The 14,981-nt window shown below is 33.4% G+C and overlaps 1 long non-coding RNA gene across 1 annotated transcript; it reads right to left on the reverse strand.

The window, feature by feature from the left end:
- Nucleotides 1-4,194: 4,194 nt before the first annotated feature.
- LOC140047953 (uncharacterized) lies at nt 4,195-8,075 on the reverse strand. The gene is made up of 4 exons (XR_011845002.1): nt 7,995-8,075; nt 7,428-7,501; nt 5,283-5,354; nt 4,195-4,340 (listed from the first exon to the last, which is right to left on the reverse strand). It is a non-coding gene; the product is annotated as an uncharacterized lncRNA (long non-coding RNA).
- Between the last annotated feature and the right edge of the window lie 6,906 nt (nt 8,076-14,981).

Raw genomic sequence — 14,981 nt, forward strand, 5'->3', positions numbered from 1 at the left:
CTTGTTATGCTCATTGAATCTTGGAAGCAGTATTTTAAAGATAAACATTAGGTCTATGTGCCATAACAAGTTTGAATAGCCTGAACCACAGACAATGGCCTCAATACAATATTTGTTTTATTATGCTTTACCAATGTAAATGAGATAAAGTTCTAAAAGATGTAGTTGTAGGAAACACAAAACAAGATGTGCTATTACTACTGTATGTGGTGAGTACAAATCAGTTTTTGATCTTATCACAACCTTCATAAGTTCTGTAGAATTACTATTTTCATGAGATTTTGTAAATGAAGACACTTAATGATCAATTTCAACAGGAAATATTTTTTGCAGTTTTTCTGCAGTTTTTTACATTTTCCCTATGCCATTTGAGCAGTATTGTGACATTTTATGATGTCATAACTACAATATGATGCTATATGTCACATGGTAATTATGCTAATTGAAATGTTTAACATCACATTTTTTTTGGTAAACTTTGAATGATATTTATTTGGACCATGTCAAACAGACAAAACAAAATTCTGTTACAATTTGTTCTACATTCAACCATACTTTTACTGAACTATTAATCAAGCCATCTATTTTGATGTGCCTGAACGTGTTAAAAAAAGATAACATAGTCCGGTGGCAGGGTTATCATTACCCAGCGGGCACAAATTGCCATCCAACATTTCTACCCCAGAATTTTCCGTAGATTTAATTACAACATATCATATCTATCTATATATAAGATCAAGAGTTAAATGGATAGAAGAAGGTGTACAAAATACTTGAGAATACTAGAGAAAAGTAACGGATCAAAAAAAACATATACATTGTAAAACCCAAAAGAAATATTGGGTGAAGAAATAAAATTTTTTGAACAACTATAAGCTAATAAGAGGATTTCCAAAGAAAATGTAAATAAATACCTAGATCATTTGAATGTGATTGTCACGGAAACCTGCAAAAGTTGAATAATCTAGAGCCAATGGTTATACAAAATGTGTGATGGCGTGTCATACTAATGTTTACTCTACAATGTACTGTATAACGTAATTAATATGCAAAGATACATGGCAAGTCGTACATATCGCTACAGGGAGAGGTTTAGTTAGTGTACTTCGAGTTAAATGTATTTGTGATTTTATTTCATTTCTGGCTTGTTACATTATCATTACACAGTACCGGACTTCCACCTCCTCTCGCAATTAACGGCAGTACAGATCTTCCCTATCTAGGCTCGTGTATGGACTACGTCTACAGCCCTGGATTCTTCTTTAAAACATTTATAGCAAGACAGAATGTGTCATTGTTAACTATGGTTTTGTATCCGAAAATGTTGAAATGAAATAATTGCAATAATGTAAAAAACGATTTAAACTTTTAAGGAATTATCTTGCCTAGTCTATAAAAGATGACGCCATTATAGCACAACTTGCATATGATACAGTCTCTATTCATTGTTAGTAATTTCTGTGAAGTATCTGTTTAAATAAAAAAAAAACAACTCATGTGGATTGGTAAGAATAGATATAAAAATGATAAACCATATAAATTAAACTGGGTCACAGATCCAATAAAGATATTAGGAATCTACTTATATGATACAGAATTATGCAAAGAATTAAATTGGGACAAAAAGTTAAATTTTGAAAAGTTGTTATACATGGAAAGCAAGGAACCTTAAACTATTTGAGAAAATCAGTTTAAAAAAATTTAGCTTTAGCTCAATTAATTTACAATGCATCTTTAATTGATGTTCCAGAAAGTGTTGTTAAAGGATAACACAGCTTTTGAATTACTATGGAATGGAAAAAAGGAAAAATAAAAAGGAAAACATTAATTGGTAAAATAGTTAATGGCGGCATTAATATGCATGATTTTTCTATTCAAGTGAAAGCTATAAACATCTTATGGGTAAAAAAATTCTTTGTAGAAAGCATGTAAAATGGAAAATACTTCCTTCGTATTACATAAAACATGCACTGGAAATGAGTTTATGGTATTGAACACGTCAGATTTGAATAATATAAGTGAGTGCAGTTATTTTTTAAATAAGATGCCTTTATTTTATTGAAATGTAATAAAATGTTGTTCAGAATTCTATGCGAATTTTAAGCATAGTAGGCCTATGAAGTTATGCAAAAAACCTTGGGGAAATAAGGAAATTGTATGTAAAAACAAAGCTAAAAATGTGAAGTCATGAAGGTTTTAATGAGATCAATGATTTAGTCAAAATTAATAGACTAATGTACCCAGGTGAAATTCAATGTTAGAAGTCAGAAGAAACTGGATTAGTAAATACTGCTGTTTCCCCCATTACCATTCCCAAAGGGGAACATGAAATTAGTATTGAAAATGTCAATTGGTTTAACAATTTGATCAAGCAAAGTTAGAAATAAGAAAAACAAAAAATATGCACAACTTAATTACAAATTACTGCTTAGAATTATACCAACAAAATACAATTAAATAAATAAATGAAAAATACAAACAAATGATGTGAAATACCAGAAGATGAAAAACATATGGTTTTCAAATGTAAACATAGGCCTAATGTTTCACTATGTAAAAAGGTTGGAGATAATTTTTTTGAGACAATAGTGCCTGTTCTTTTAAAGAATTAGTTTTTGGTTGTAAATGCAGCATGAAGAACAATATTCAATTGCTCTTACTCTATTTACAAAATAAAAATATTTTTAGCACTAAATAAACCAATCTGTAATAACACATAGTTCTGTTACATAAAAAAGGGGCAGAGAAAATAACTCAGTACAGTGGCATGCACCAGCTAGCTTCATTTCCCAAATTCACCGCCGACATTTTAGGACATTCATTTTAAATCATTTATTAAAAGATTTTATATAAATTGATCTAGGCCTATTTGTTAAAATTACAATTTACTGTGCTACATAATAATACATGCAGTAACCACTATTCGTCAAATCTGTTTATTGAAATACTGTCGTTCAAAAGTGAGTGCGATTACTGTAGCCATTACATGCAGTAATTAACGAACACACAATAACATACTAAGAAGCTAACTAACCTGAATACCAACTAAGTGTGGATTTGCTGCAACAAGATAAGGCTTAACCCTTTTAGATGTATACAGGATTAGAAAGGAATAGTCCGTCAAAAGACGCTAGATAGATAGAATTAAACTTACTAAGGTCTAGCGTCGTCATAATGACTACCGTACAGCTTCTGTTTTCTTCATTTACACTTTGGAAAGCAATGGCATTATTGCACACCTTCCCTGCTAACCAGACCACTTGATAATGATTGAATACACATACCGTAGATCAAAGTCAATTGTTTCTTACGCACATGGTGTAATCAAATATGCAAATCCGTAAATGCTTCACTTATTTTAGCTTCTAGAACCCGGTTCTAAAACAATTATCAGACTCCATTTGGTAATGTTTAACGCAATATAAGGCCTACGTACTGTCTCGACATCCCATTATTATATAACTAATACAATTCTAAAAACGTTCACAGGAAAGGTTAGAGAAAAATCACATTGGGCATGCCCAGACCGTAGCATAACCTATGAGATTTTCCGATGTCCCATACTTATATTTATGTATATATGATAAGACGTACGGTACTTAAAAACGTGATTCCCACTAGAACGCAACGCAACCTCTACGCAACGTAAGAAAAAGTGCTGTATTGCGTAATCACAAGTGGGAACCGACGACGCGAAAATGCTGCAAACATCACAGGTTTGATTGCACGCAGGCGGGGGCAAACACAATTATTGGAAGGCCATTTTCTTACGTTGCGTAGATTGCGTTACGTTGCGTCTCTAGTGAGAACCACGCTTAATAATTGTGTTTGCGCGTCAAACGTTAGTTGCCGTAGACTTTGATGCATATCAGTAATAGAGATAGCATGCACTCAAAGTCATATTCACATCTTAACACCCGCTTAAATATTCGCCAAACGTTTAAATGTTGTTTTCAGGGGCCTCTAAGCAACGTGGCATCTATACCCAGGAGAACCTAATTCCTGGGATACAAGTAAACCTAAAGTAAATAAAAGCCTAAGTAAATAAGTAGGCATACTTGCAACCCACGATTCAGGTAAGGTCATATTTTTGCTAATCGCCAAAAAAATAAATATATGTTATAATGTCGCATAGGCCTATGTCGGTAGCTTTTTGTATCAAAATAATAAACGCAATACCATTAATTTCTAATGTTCTTTATTCATATGCATTTGTTAGAAGACAAATTGACAAAATACGTAAACATTGCTTATTATGTATGTTTCTGTTGCCCGATACCGTTGAATATACGATCAAATTTAACCTGTATTTGCATTATCACCCTGCATGTCTGAAAAAGCTGTAAAAGAAAAATTAAATTTTAATTCTGACAATCCATAACAAAAACACCTTATAAACAGAAGAAGAAAGACTGAATAAAATGTGTAAACTCAAATAAACAAAGAGAACACATTTTGAATTTGACGTTTCGAACAATTTCATCCTTTTCAACTGTTTCTTCAATTTTGTTTGTCTATTACTCTTTTTTACAAATATAATAAAAATAATTCTAGGCTTAAATACAAACAAAAAATAATAATAAAACAAATAAATAACTATAAAAAGATTACTATGAAATAGAAAAATAAATTTTAAAAGGAAACCCGGTTTCTGGAAAGAAGTATTATGAATATAGGCCTAATATAGATGTAAAATCACGAAACATTCTGTTATGGATGTGTGACGTGTCACAACTGCAGTTAGAAAGAAAACAAAGTGATACAAAATGCAAAAGCAAAAGTCATAAATAAATCAACTTTCTCTGGCAAATGTAGGCCTCGGTTGGTAAATAAATTTCATTTTGTACGTAAATAATTGGGTGACAAATTTCAGGTACAAAAAATAATCTAATTGAGCACTTAGGTTAGGCCTACACTACTTTAGTTGCTTCTTAACTTGCGTTTTTGTCGTAGATGTATTGTTCCCGAAAAACACGAAAATTGAAGATTAGGTAGGCCTAAATAAAACTATTTCCGTAGATAAAAAATACTTCGGCCTAAAAAACGGTTAAATTAAACCAAAAAATCCACTGCCTGGCAATCAATTTGACTATATCTTTTGCTTTAAATTACATTTTTTTTTCTTTTTCCGATAAGTACATTTTTTTGATCCAATTTTTGGTCAAAGTAAATAACTATATTATGTGACAATAAAATGGCATATGCAAAACAAAATTGAAATTTGGAGAACAATAACAGGCATGCATCTTTAACTTTTTATTAAAGATTACGATTGAGCTTACGATGACAATTATAACTCGTGCCCATTGGCATACACATTTGTCCGATTTCACAAGGACTTCCTTCACATGGGTCTGAAACAGTAACCAAAATACATTTTAGTAGTCATCCCAAAGCTGGTTCCCACTAGCGACGCAACGTAAAGCTTGGTTCCCACTAGAACGTAACGCAAGGACGTAAACGCAAGGCAAGCGTTTTAACCAATGACAAGCGAAGTTATAGACAGTTAAGGCTGGTTTCCTGTCGACGTAAGAACATCACTTTTGTTGCGACTACGTCGATTTGTCGTAAGAAATGCGGATTTTACAGGAAACCGATTACGATCGAAAATTTATAAAATCGACGTAACGTAAGAAAAATGGTAACGACAAACGATTTTACAGGAAACCGATGACCTAACAATTGTTGCGTTACGACGTTTTCTTCCGATTTTACAGGAAACCGGGATTTTTTATCTTACGCTTGAATGAACGCCCTTGCGTCACGTTTCTTACGTCTCTTACGAAAGTTGACTTGAAGTCAACTTTCGCAAGAGACGTAAGCGCAATCGTAACAAGCAACCAATGAGCGACAAGAGTTATGACGTAATGTGTATGACCTTACAGTGAAATATAGCCGGACAATAACATTTGTATGTATTTACCGTACTACTACAATTTTAGCCCACTTTACGATGTTGTACAATGTACATACTTTACAAATGCACAGTAGTTTCAATATAATATTGTTCTAATCAGGGAGTTTACAACTCACATCAAAATATAATACTCTTATTTATGGACGTGCAATAAACAATCCGCATTGAAACATTCGACATTCTTCTGTTCTATTTGTTGGTAGAAACGTCGCGAAAATGAACATTTGCAACAAGATAAGATATAGAAAGCCCTTGTAAGCAATATAATATTATTATGTAACTTTAAAAAAAATGTTTGCTTGATTTTGTATAATTTATATTGTTTTGTCAATATAAATTATATTTTGGTAGGCCTGGGCCCATAGGTAGGTCTAATAATAATAGGAATCCCGAAATGATTTGCCGTTTTTTAATTTTGAAAACTATTTAAGGCTAGGCCTACTAAGGCCAGAATAATTAATTCATATTTTGGTTCATACAATAGTGCATAGGCCTAGCCTATTAGCCTGGCTCCTAGGCTAGTTTGATATTTTGGTCAAATCCATTCCTATTAGTACAGTATTAATTAAGTATTATCACTAATACTAGGGCCTAGCATATCTACTAAAAATAATATGTTGGTGTGCTGCACTGACACTGAGTAGCTACAGGTACAATAACAACATTCAACATTTCGCGCGAAAAATGACAAAACCCGCTCTAAAAAGAAACACCAATCATAGATGTTGTTTCAAATACGTCATAAATCCGACCGACGTAAGAAAAAAATTTCAACTTTCGTAACAACACTAAAATCGACGTAAGCATACGACGTGTGTTTCACAGCCAAAATTTCAACTTTCGGGAGCAGCATAACTACAGATGTTTCTCTGTGGCCCGACACGATCTTGACTAACGTCAACGACGTCAATTTTTTCTCAACTTTCGTAAGAGACGTAAGAAACGTATGAAACGCAAGAATCGTTGCAAAATTCAACTTCTTACGTCGACAGGAAACCAGCCTTTAGCAATCACAAGCGAATAAGCCATCGCTTGTGATTGGTCAATTCACTTGCGTTGCGTTACGTCCTTGTGTTGCGTCGCTAGTGGGAACCACGCTTAACGCAACGCTACGACGTATTGACGCAAAGTGCTGTATTGCGCCGTAATCACAAGTGGAAACCGACGACGCAACAGTGCTGCAAACAACAGGTTTGATTTCACGTAGGAGGTGGGGGAAAACTAAAAAATACGCGGGATGAACCAGGTCAAAGTCTACGGCATGCTAACATGACGCGCAATAAGCATATTTTTTTTTATTTCACGCGGACGGAGGCAAACACATTTACTGGAAGAGCATTCTCTTACGTTGCGTAGGTTGCGTGACGTTGCGTCGCTAGTGGGACCCTAAACACACCAACATCTAAGATTAAAGTGGGAGATGTAAGCGTGGTTCCCACTATAAATACCTAGACTAGAACCAAGCTCTACTGGTTGATATTTCGTATAACGTTTGTCAATAATTACTAACCATATGCCATTACGACTGCTGCACACAAGACAATAAATGCGATTACAAGAAATGCTCGATTCATCATGGTGATTCTAGTATTTAAAAAAAACATATTATTTGTGAACTCGCCACTTTGGACGGGACGAGGTTAACTAACATGACACATGAACGACGTGTACATTGGCTATAAACGGAAAAATTGATTAAGTATGCCATTCTATGTGACCTGAAGATGCACGTTTACAGTACTAAGTTGTTTGAATTTACAGAATATTTTATGTATACAGTGTATTAGGTACAATTACGGGACCCCACTTATATATTCTACATTTTGTATATGATACGTCAGCAAAAAAAAATTAAAAAAAATATGAAGGTAAAATTTCGGACGATATTTTTCTGAGCAACAACATTCAGTATTACAATTTCAAAGAAATTCGGCACGTAGAGGCGGGAAGCGCGCTCTTTTTAAAGTAGATAAAGTATGACCAGAATTCATATCTTAACAATCAACACGTCCAGGTATGCGTGTAGTTCACAGTCATTGTACTTACCGTCCTGATTCCTAGCCTAAATAATACCTACCTTCTTTCAATAATACCAACTTAAGAGATGTTCAATAATTGGCAGCTGGGACAGGAATACAAGTTGTATAGGCCTGTACGCCGCGACATTTATATTCGTTACAAAATGCAAATGTATTCAATAAAATGTGTTTGTTATGTTAAAAATTAAAAGGTTATATATAAATTTAAGGTTGTGGCATTTACGTATCTGGCAAAACAAAAGTTTTATTTTATTTAAAGGTTATCTTGTAAATATATAATTCGTAACTGGGACAGGAATAGAAGTTATATACGGCGCGACATTTTTATTCGTTACAAAATGCAAATGTAATCAATAACATGTGTTTGTTATGTTAAAAATTAAAAGGTTTTATACAAATTAAGTAAGTTTGTTGCATTTATGTATCGGGAAAAACAACAGTTTTATTTTATTTCTAAAGGTCATCCTGTTGTAAATATAAAATTAAAATTTAGAATTTTGAATAATATTAAATAAATTTATGGTTGTGAAATTTTACGTATCGGACAAACAGAATAGGTCATCGGTAGGCCTAATTCAAATTCATTTCAAATAAAAAAATGTCGGTAAATTGTACAATTAAAAAAAAACACATTTGATTTGATTAAAAATTCACACGGTCATACATGTTTGTTTATGTTAAAAATGAAAAGGTTATATATACATTTAAGGTTGTGCCATTTACTTATCGGGCAAACAAAATGATTTAAAATTCACACGATCATAGCACAAGAAAATCAAAATGGGTTTAACAATTAAATCTAAGAAAAATTAAAATCAAAATAATTAGGAAAATGGCAGTCTTATCACTATACAGATATACCATGGTTGACACAATTTATGAGTGAGTGGCCGAGCGGTTAATGGCAGTCTTATCACTACAGATATACCATGATTGACACAATTTATGAGTGAGTGGCCGAGCGGTTAAAACAGTCACACGGTAATTACGTAGCCATAATATCGACAAGGGTTCGAAGGCTCACTCGCTCCGTTGTACGGAGAACAAGTCTTCTCGGAGAAGCTATAGTTTAAGCTCATGCGCAATTTAAAGAGTTACACACACACAGCCAATGTATAAAGGCAAAAACAACCCCTACTACCCATCCCCCACCCCTCCGCACTACAACAACCAATTATAATCGTTACTCTACAGGTAGTAGTAGTAGTAGTAGGCCTAGTAGCAGCAGAAGCAGCAGCAGCAGTGGTGTGTAGCAGCAGCAGCAGCAGAAGTAGCAGCAGCAGTAGTGGTAGCAGTAGTAGCAGCAGCAGCAGCAGCAGCAGCAGTGGTAGCAGCAGCAGTAGCAGCAGCAGTAACAGTAGTATTATATAGTTTTCGAGTAGACTTTTTACTTTCCTGGAGTGTTAATTCCATAATAAAATTATTTCTTTATTCGATAAACACATTGATTTTTACTTAGTTTTCTATAAATTAAAATTGTCTTGCTGTCTGATATTATACATTTATGGCTGTTTCTGTTTAATACCGTTGAATATAGGAAGAACTTGTTTTCTATGGGCTTATTACAGCAGTATTTAATTCGATTAAAAAAATATGTAGTTTTGTTTAAATTAATTAACATCTGGTTTAGGTTTGAGTTGCATTTTATCTGGTTAGTATTAGGAGAGACTTCTTAGCAAGATGCTTGACTGCTCGCGAATTGCTGACTGTGTTCATCATCCTACACTCCTACATGATGATACTCCTCTCGCTATGCCTGCACCCGCTGCGGCTTCTACAGTCTAGTCCTCGCTAATGATGATATACAACGAGCCCATCGAGTTGGACCACGTAATACCACCAGGGATAAACCGAGACCACTTGTTGCATACTTTCTCAGATATTCCACTAAAGAAAGAGTACGCAAGGCAGCTCCAAAAGTGAGACCTAAATTTAAAGATAATAACATCTACGTAAATGATGATTTTACCAGCAGAGTGATAAGTAGAAGAAAGGCATTATACTCATCGATGAAATACCTGCATTTCAACAAAGTAAAGGCCTGGCTCCACCTTGACAAATTGCGTTACATAGATGCAAATGGTTATGTTCGCACATTCATCGACATGGATCATCTTGCCAAAATACTACCCGAACCTCAAGGAAGCACATGCCCCCGAAGCTACTAAGTAATTCTAGTCGTCGCAATAATTTAACTTTACTTTGACTCTACTTACCGTCAACCGAAATATTACCTATAATATATTTTTATTTCAAGAATTGTTTATTTTGCTTCTCATTAATTATGTATTAATGTATACAGTCTCATGCATGCTTATTGCTGTATTTCTTTTTTAGATAACGCTATACGCAGCTATTGTTAATGAATGTTAATTATCTTCACTTACTTCCTTTTTATGACTTTAATGTGAACTCTGAACTTACTAACAACAATGATATTTCTAACATAACTTTTAATCCAGTTAATTACAATGAAAATGACAAATATGATGAATCTTTTGATCAACTAATTAATAATCTCAATTCACAGTCAGTTACCCTAGATGAATGCAGCTTTTATGATTATTCACAATTTAATTCTAAGTTTAATACATCCTTTAATACTAAACTATCTCTCCTGCATCTTAATATTAGAAGTATTACGCATAAAGTTAATGATCTCGAATGCCTTTTGAATTCAATTAATAACAAATTTTCCATAATCGGTATCAGTGAAACATGGCTTAATGAAAACTCCCCTATTCCTTTCATTAATAACTACTCCTTCTTTGCAAGCAATAGAAGCAATAATCAAATTGGCGGAGGAGTTGCATTTTTTATACGTAATGATATTAGCATTACAATTCGAAATGATTTAAAATTACCAGACGACCTTTCCGAATCACTTTTTGTTGAGATTGAAAATTCAAAGACAAAAAATGATATTATAGGCATTATTTACAGAGCCCCCTGTGGAGGGCTAGATTCTTTTACTAAATCCGTCGATAATGTATTAACCCAAATTAACAATGAAAACAAAAATTGTCATCTCATGGGAGACTTCAATATTGATTTATTAAAATTCCATAACCATAAATTAACAAACACCTACCTAAATACCTTAATTTCCCATTCTTTTTTTCCAACTATTTCAAAACCAACTAGGATTACCTCAACTTCGGCCACCTTGATTGATCATTTTTATTCCAAACAATCTAACTATAAAATAGTTGCTGGTGTTTTACTTAATGATATCTCCGACCACCTTCCTATATTTCAGTTCATTGATCAAGAAATTAATGATCAAAACCTTGATGATAATAGCGCCAACTATTCATTTCATATAAACGACCTAAATGCCTTATCGATTGATTTAGAAGGTGAAGACTGGTCTATGATATTTGATTGTGACCCAAGATTGAGTTTTGATATATTTATTGAAAAAATTTACAAATATCCACTCCAGACACTTGATTAAAAGTAGTATAAAATCAAATAAAACGTTTAAACAACCATGGATGTCATCTGCTCTCTTAAAATGTAGTTCTCGGAAACATAAACTTTATAACAAATATATGCACACGTAGTAATAATGACAAATTAAACTATACAAAATATAATAATATTTTCACTAATCTTTGTCGCACTGCTAAAAAGAATTTCCCAGTTTGATAGATATAAAGGTAATCTGAAGAACACATGGCTTGTAATAAATTCTGTTTTAAATAAAGGTAATAATAATAACAAGCACCCGAATCTAATTAAAGACGGTGATAATATTTACAAAACTCAAAAAGAGATATGTGAATCGTTTAACAACTATGTTTCTACAATTGGTCCTAATCTTATTAATACTGTAGTATGCCAACTAATATAACTGATCCATTATCTTATCTTCATTCTGCGTTTGCCAACTCATTTTATATTAGCCCAGTTTCAATCGATGATGTTAACCTAACTATATACAATCTAAATTCTAATAAAGGGTCTATTACTGCTCGTGTCTTAAAATCTGTATCTCCCTTAATCATCCACCAACTTACCCATTGTATAAATTCATCGTTTTTATCTGGCACTTTTCCAACACACTTAAAACTAGCTAAAGTTGTGCCCATTTTCAATAAAAGTGAACGAAGTCAATTATCTAATTACCGGCCAATATCACTACTTTCAGTCTTTTCCAAAATTATTGAAAAACTCATGTATTCTAAACTTTCTGATTATCTCACAAAATTTGATATACTTAATAAACGCCAATATGGTTTTTCGAAAAAATCACTCTACATCCCATGCCGTTTTAGATCTTATTAATAATATTACAAATTCATTTGAATCAAAAGAAAATTTATTAAGTTTATTTATTGATCTTTCAAAGGCCTTCGATGTTATTAATCACGATAATTTAATTTAAAAACTTGAGTGCTATGGAATTAGAGGTATTTCATTGAATTGGTTTAATGGTTATTTGAAAGATAGAAAACAATATGTTGCGTTAGGATCTTGTACATCGTCGACGATGGATATTACTTGCGGAGTGCCACATGGATCTGTGCTTATTTATGTTAATGATCTGGCTAATGTCAGTAACAAAATGCAAGTAATATCCTTCGCCGACGACACCACCTTATTTTACTCTAATTCAAATATTGATTTATTATTTACTACGTTCAATGATGAATTAACAACATTTTGTGACTGGTTTATTTCAAACAAATTACTTATTAATACTCTTAAAACAAATTATTTAATTTTTCACAATTCTCAACGTAAACTAAAAGTTGATAACCTAAATATACTTCTTGACGGAATTCAAATTGAACGCAAAACTGAAACACTTTTTTTAGGTGTATATATTCATGAAAACCTCAAATGGACCAGTCATCAAAATTACGTTTCGAAAAAAATATCAAGATCTATTAGTATTATTAACAGACTTAAGCACTTCTTCTCTCTAAATATTTTAATTTCTCTTTATAACACACTTGTACTTCCTTATTTCCAGTATTGTAACATTATTTGGGCTGCAGATTACTCTTCTAATATTGCTAGATTAACTATTATAGAACCTCATCTGAACCCCTTTTTAAACGTCTTGGTATATTAAAATTAACGGATATCCACAATGTTCAAGTTGCCAGTTTTATGTTTAATTATTTTAAAAACCAACTTCCTATTTCTATGATTGATATGCTCTGTAAACGTACCAAATTTCACAATTACAATTTAAGAACTTTTCATTTAAACATTCCTTTTGCTAGACTTACTAAAACTAATTTTTTTATAACTATATCAGGTCCTAATTTGTGGAATCATATCCCGCCAAATATCAAAACGTCAATATCATTATTTACTTTCCGAAAAAAGTTAAAGAATCATTATATATCTAAATATTATACTGCTTTGTTAATATGCTTATTATCATTATTTATACTCGTATACTATTTATGTTTACACAAAATATTAGTTGTTGTTTATTATTGCAATCTTTAATTTATACTATATATAATGTATATATAGTATATACTATATATATACTGGAATTATAATTTATGTATACATATTTTTTTTTTCATTTACCAATATCGGTAGTTATTTCATTTATAATTATCATGAAACTATTGAAATATAATTTAAATAATTTTTATAAAGAAGATGTGCATGCGGAAGAGCGTGAGGGACCGGAGGAAGAGGGCCTGCAGGCATTGGTTAACCGGATGGTTCCAACAGTACTGGAATTCCTATGAGTCGACCACGTGCAACGTAAACAACTGAAAATTGAGAATGCACTTCATCAGTCACACCTCCACTATCAATTCACATGCATCAGTTGCATGTGGTTGCATAGGTGTTGTATACAGGTAGTGCCAGCTAGGTGGCGAACACAGTCAGCATTCTTGCCCCATCGTTATCTCCACAAACATCACACCAGTAGCCATCAGATCAAAGTTAATTGTTTCTTACGCACATGGTGTAATCAAATATGCAAATCCGTAAATGCTTCAGTTATTTTAGCTTCTAGAACTCGGTTCTAGAACTATTATCAGACTCCATTTGGTAATGTTTAACGCAATATAAGGCCTACGTACTGTCTCGACATCCCATTATTATATAATTAATACAATTCTAAAAACGTTCACAGGAAAGGTTAGAGAAAAATCACCTTGGGCATGCCCAGACCGTAGCATAACCCATGAGATTTTCCGATGTCCCATACTTATATTTATGTATATATGATAAGACGTACGGTACTTAAAAACGTGATTCCCACTAGAACGCAACGCAACCTCTACGCAACGTAAGAAAATGCCCTTCTAAAAGCGTGGTTCCCACTAGAACGCATCGTAGCGTAACGCAGCGACGTATCGACGCAAAGTGCTGTATTGCGTAATCACAAGTGGGAACCGACGACGCGAAAATGCTGCAAACATCACAGGTTTGATTTCACGCAGGCGGGGGCAAACAATTATTGGAAGGGAATTTTCTTACGTTGCGTATATTGCGTTACGTTGCGTCTCTAGTGAGAACCACGCTTAATAATTGTGTTTGCGCGTCAAACGTTAGTTGCCGTAGACTTTGATGCATACCAAGTAATAGAGATAGCATGTACTCAAAGTCATATTCACATCTTAACACCCGCTTAAATATCCGCCAAACGTGGCATCTATACCCAGGAGAACCGAATTCCTGGGATACAAGTAAACCTAAAGCTTGGTTTCCACTAGAACGTAACGCAAGGACGTAAACGAAACGCAAGCGTTTTAACCAATGACAAGCGAAGTTATAGACGGTTAGCAATCACAAGCGAATAAGCCATCGCTTGTGATTGGTCAATTCACTTGCGTTGCGTTACGTCCTTGTGTTGCGTCGCTAGTGGGAACCACGCTTTAAGTAAATAAAAGCCCAAGTAAATAAGTAGGCCTACTTGCAACCCACGATTCAGGTAAGGTCATATTTTTGCTAATCGCCAAAAAAATAAATATATGTTATAATGTCGCATTAGGCCTATGTCGGTAGCTTTGTGTATCAAAATAATAAACGCAATACCA

This window comes from Antedon mediterranea, chromosome 4 (genome assembly GCF_964355755.1).
Source record: "Antedon mediterranea chromosome 4, ecAntMedi1.1, whole genome shotgun sequence".
Lineage (NCBI taxonomy): Eukaryota > Metazoa > Echinodermata > Crinoidea > Comatulida > Antedonidae > Antedon > Antedon mediterranea.